The sequence below is a fragment of the Mixophyes fleayi genome, chromosome 4 (genome assembly GCF_038048845.1).
Source record: "Mixophyes fleayi isolate aMixFle1 chromosome 4, aMixFle1.hap1, whole genome shotgun sequence".
In the NCBI taxonomy this organism is placed as follows: domain Eukaryota; kingdom Metazoa; phylum Chordata; class Amphibia; order Anura; family Limnodynastidae; genus Mixophyes; species Mixophyes fleayi.
In genome coordinates this window covers 304,676,156-304,682,155 of record NC_134405.1, presented here as the reverse complement: position 1 = coordinate 304,682,155, position 6,000 = coordinate 304,676,156, and positions in this window count along the sequence as shown.

The window sequence follows — 6,000 nt, the reverse complement described above, 5'->3', positions numbered from 1 at the left end:
ATACCCTTTTTTGGTGGAATTCTGACCCATGGAGGGTTTTTTAATTATATTGTGGCCTCGGTACCAAATTGTGTATCGGGGCCACCACACTACGCAGTCAAGATAGATAGATGCGTATCATAGATAAAGTACATTCAGTGGTGTGGGGCAAACTGAAAAATATTCAAAATGCACTGACATTATCAAAAACAAGAGGTTTTCACACGCTGAAACTCCAACATGTATATGATGGAGAGGATGGAGGAGCAGCCGTATGTGCAGTGTAATGCAGACCTGTTGAAGGTTTTTTATATATTTTATTGTGGTGCCCAGTGCCCACTACTCTACGCAGTCCAGATACTATTTTTGGGTGTAATTCTGACCTGTTGAAGGTTTTCTAAATATTATATTGTGGTGGCCAGTGGCCAGTCCTCTATGCAGTCCAGATACTATTTTTGGGTGTAATTCTGACCTGTTGAAGGTTTTCTATATATTATATTGTGGTGGCCAGTGGCCAGTCCTCTATGCAGTCCAGATACTATTTTTGGGTGTAATTCTGACCTGTTAAAGGTTTTCTATATATTTTTTATTGTGGTGCCCAGTGCCCACTACTCTACGCAGTCCAGATACTATTTTTGGGTGTAATTCTGACCTGTTGAAGGTTTTCTATATATTATATTGTGGTGGCCAGTGGCCAGTCCTCTATGCAGTCCAGATACTATTTTTGGGTGTAATTCTGACCTGTTGAAGGTTTTCTATATATTTTTTATTGTGGTGCCCAGTGCCCACTACTCTATGCAGTCCAGGTACATTTATTGGTGCGAATCATACAAGTTCAGGATTTTTAATATATATTGTGGTGACCCACTCCTCTACGCAGTCCAGGTACATTTATTGGTGCGAATCATACAAGTTCAGGGTTTTTAATATATATTGTGGTGACCCACTCCTCTATGCAGTCCAGGTACATTTATTGGTGCGAATCATACAAGTTGATGGTTTTCTTATTATATATATTGTGGTGACCCACTCCTCTACGCTGTCCAGATACATTTATTGGTGCGAATCATACAAGTTCAGGGTTTTTAATATATATTGTGGTGACCCACTCCTCTACGCAATCCAGGTACATTTATTGGTGCGAATCATACAAGTTCAGGGTTTTTAATATATATTGTGGTGACCCACTCCTCTACGCAGTCCAGGTACATTTATTGGTGCGAATCATACAAGTTGATGGTTTTCTTATTATATATATTGTGGTGACCCACTCCTCTACGCAGTCCAGAAAGATACCTCGTTGCAACATTTTGGACTAATAACTATATTGTGAGGTGTTCAGAATACACTGTAAATTAGTGGAAATGCTTGTTATTGAATGTTATTGAGGTTAATAATAGCGTAGGAGTGAAAATAAGCCCAAAAACTTGATTTTTAAACTTTTTATGTTTTTTTCAAAAAAAATCCGAATCCAAAACCTTAAATCCGAACCGAGACCTTTCGTCAAGTGTTTTGCGAGAAAAATCCGAACCCCAAAAATAATGAATATCCGGATCCAAAACACAAAACACGAGACCTCAAAAGTCGCCGGTGCACATCCCTAGTATTATGCAACTGGTAAAGTATGAAAAACTGGCATTTCTGGGCATTTTTAGAGACAAATCTTTAAAACCTGGGGCTAATACCGGAAAGAAGGGACAATTGCCAAATACGTTCCTTCAGGATTCCATGACCCCCTAAAGCTGACCAAACCTGAGGGTCGAGCAACAGAATTATTATCCGGCTCGGCTACACATGTGAGTGGCCAACTTGGATGAGATCTGGCTGTTCAGTCTCCTGGCAGTTAGTGCCAAGCCTGATTATTGCGTTGTTTTTGGTCCACATACTAAAATATCGGGCCCATTGCCTTAAGAGACGGGCCAGTAGCAGTTGTGTTGGTGGTAAGACTATAGATTTGCCCTGTATTTGTCATCTTTCATTAGTATTCAAATGTTTTGAACGTAACCAAAACTTATACCTTTGCCAAATTGTGAGACTCTTATTAGTAGTACACATTTACATTCCTAGGATAAAATATGTGGGTAAAATTGTTCTGTAGCAGTTGCTCTCTGTTAAAGAGAGATTTTGAAAGTTATAGAATATGGATTAAAGCTTCTTTTTGACATAAGGTTTTATAGATAAGGGCAATGTCCATAGATTGTAAGCTTGCGGGCAGGGCCTTCTTACCTCTCTGTGTGTCTGTGTTAGAGATGGCCGGCTCGGTTCCCCGAGAACCAAACCCACCCGAACTTCACCTATCTCGGTACTCTCCCGCCCATTTGGATTCGAAATTGAGGCAAAACGTCATTGTGACGTAGTCGGATCTCAGAGCTCGGTTCTCGCGATATTTGAAATGCATAAATACCCACCTCCACAGCAATCCATCGCCATTTGACAGAGGGAGAGAGCAGGGTTAGGTCCCAGGCTGTATTAGAGCAGTAACAGAGCAATTATTGTATACCTTATTCTTTCAATTATTATTGAAATTCTGCTAGCAATTTTTCTAGCAATTGTTATAGCAGGAAGAGAGGAGGATAGAGGAGGCATTTTTTTGAATATTTTACACTACAAGTGCTTTGGGGTGTCCCATATTCCCCAGTGTGAAACAACAATTTTTCTGGCTGCATAAAGTCTTATCTAGCAGCATTATCTATTGAATATTTTGCACTACAAGTGCTTTGGGGTGTCCCATATTTCCCAGTGTGAAACAATAATTTTTCTGGCTGCAAAAAGTCTTATCTAGCAGCATTATCTATTGAATATTTTGCACTACAAGTGCTTTGGGGTGTCCCATATTCCCCAGTGTGAAACAATAATTTTTCTGGCTGCAAAAAGTCTTATCTAGCAGCACTATCTATTGAATATTTTGCACTACAAGTACTTTGGGCTCATTAAAATGGATTCAAAGCAGTCCACATATGAACAGGATCAGCAAGCAGGTGCTGGCACCAGTCCTGATGGTAGTGTTCCCAGTATGTCATCTGGTAAAGCCTATGAAAAAGTACATAGTCTTTTTAAATCAGGGAAATAAACACACCCCCAAAAATGTTTTACCGTGTTGAAGCGAAAAAGAACTGTAACTAAGGAAAAGTTAACTGCTGATAAAAAAAAATTGCCAACATCCTATTTTACACACGCAGTGGCAAAGAAAGAATGAGGCCTTCGCCTTTCTCTATTAGTGCCAGATCAAAAAATGTTACTGAGCCTTCTTCTTGTACGGTCACTCGTGACCAAGCAAGACCAAGTAATTTGAATTCCAAAAGTGGTGCACAACTACTGTTACATGTGAAAGCCGAGCTGCAAAAAACAGTAAGGCAGTAGAGGAAAATATATGCTCAGAATCAGAAATGACACCAATCCCTGTGGAGAGTCCATCCAACTGTGATATGTGTAATCGTGACCATTCTGATAGTGTACCCATAAAGAAGGGCCCTTTCAGCAGTCTGCTGATGTGTGCCTGAGCAGCCCGAGTGTAGCCGCTGATACACAAATTGAGGATGACACTCTGGAATTAGAAGAGGATGAGGGGGAGATTTGGGTAGCCGACAAGGGCGCTGATGATGATGCGGTTGATTGTGTAAGTCCTGCATCAGAGGCAGCAGTGTGTCACCAGTGGCAGCAGTTCTGGCACGTGAGGTTCTGGCACCAATTTGCACTTTCCAAACACAAGCAGAGATGATGTATGAATTGATAGTCTGTGATGATGATGTACACACTGATGAGGGTGAGGATGAAGATGATGATGATAACATCTTTTTAAAACTTTCTATATAAGTGTAGGGTGCAATCTACCCCCAAATAGGAAAGGGACTTGGGGCATTTCTATATCACGTACAGTCTTGAAAAGGCTGCTGTTTTGTCAATTTCATGATAAGGTCACACAGACAGACACTAAACTGCCTTTGTCCATTTCTATTTATATTCTACAGTCTAGAGCGGATGTTTTTTTTCTATTTTACTACAAGTGGAGGGGGAGGGGGGCTGATGCAGACAAAGACCAAACTGCCTTTGTCCATTTCTTTTCATATTTAATTATAAGTGTAGGGTGTAATATACACCCAAAGACGATGACTGCATTGCCAATATGCATAGATGGAGAGGAAGACAATCAGGTTTGTGTGCAGAATTAAGGACGGCCTACCAGGGATTAAACTGTTTTTTTCCTAATATATTAACTTTAGAATTACCTTACTTATCCAAGAAACAGGTGGAGCACTAAATTGGGTTAATTTAGGCCAAAAAAATTGATTTTTAAACAAAATTGCAAAACAAAACCAAACAAAACCAAAACCAAAACCAAAACACGCAAGGGCGGTTTTGCCAAAACCAAAACCCGAAGGTAATCCAGATCCAAAACCAAAACACGGGGGTCAGTGACCATCTCTAGTCTGTATTACCCAGTATTGTTTTATTACTGTGTTTGTTCCCAATAGTAAAGCCCTATGAAATCTGCTGGCGCTATACAAATAAATGATGACGAAATGATGAGGATAATTTGGAGCACCGTGCCTAAAGTGCTTTAAATTACATTTAAACGTACCCATGTGTTTCCCGACTTGGCTCCTGAAATGATCCTTCTCATTAATTTAATATTGTGACGGTACAGTAGAAAGCACTCACTGAACGTATCTGTGACATTCCCACCAACCAGAGGCAATTACTGACTTTTTTCTTTCTGGCTTTTGGAACTTTCTAGATGAAGAGTTTCTAGATGAGAAATTCCCATAGGTATATTAGGAGATACGATCTGCTATATGCTGATTCTGTTTATTTTTCCCTTTTCATTGATATTTCATTTCTCCAGTTTCTACAGGATGATTGATCTTGTTGTCAGCCTAATCACAGAATGCTTAGCAGAAGTACTTAGGACCATTAAAAAGTAAATTAATATATTTTTTATATAAAACGTCAATCATATTATGAAGCACTGTACAGAGAAAATGTCATTATTCATTGCACAACGTTCCTTTGGAGGATATTCTTCCTGAATAATTGGATTTTCTGTACAAATTTGTGAACATCTGCATTACACAAAAGATGTGTTGGGCCATACGAGGGGGAGTTTTATTCTGAGCACATCAAGGGTTGAGTGGATTATCATTTAAGCTGTATGCTCGATAATTACTGACCAACGACGTATATCTTAATACCTACACATCAAGGACCAGGACTTCAGTGACTATATCCTGATTAATTTGTGGACCATTACTACCTATCCATCTAAGGATTACAATTTACCATTTGTATTAACTATAGTTTGAATTGATCTTTTCACACTGAGGGGTATATTTACTAAACTGTGGGTTTGAAAAAGTGGAGATGTTGATAACTAGAATCTGATTGGTTGCTATAGGCAACATCTCCACTTTTTCAAACTCGCAGTTTAGTAAATATACCCCTGCGTCTTTCAGCAGTGTTACACCATTCAAGGAAATAATTATTGAGGTTGCTATATGGACTCTCGCCTATTTGGGATACCAGCGAATACACATCTTTGTCTTCTGGTTAACAATTTAAACCTATATATTTGTGAATTGTTTAATCATGCGCAATCATATTGTGTTTGCAAACACCATTGCATATTTTGTTACAATTTTCATTTTTGTATATCATGTTAATCTGTTACAGAGCGGTAACAATAAAAATATTTAGGAAAAAAAACATGCAGGTAGCCCAGTGACCCAGCCCATGGTAGACCACTATGGGAGCGATAGAGCCTGAAGATACAAGAGAGACTGAGCTAGCCTGGAGAATCCCTGAGCAAAAGGTAGGTGCAGGGCCATATTTACCACCAGGCAACCTAGGCAACTGCCTAGAGCCTAGCGGTCCCCAGAGGGCCCCCCAGAGCCGACGGTGAGCGGGGTAGGCAAGGAGGAGGGGCATTTGGAATTACAGTATGTCCCCTGATCTGGCAAGTTCTTATCAGAATATCACTTTTTCTTAAATAAGTCCCAAATTATAGTGTCATGTATTACACATTTT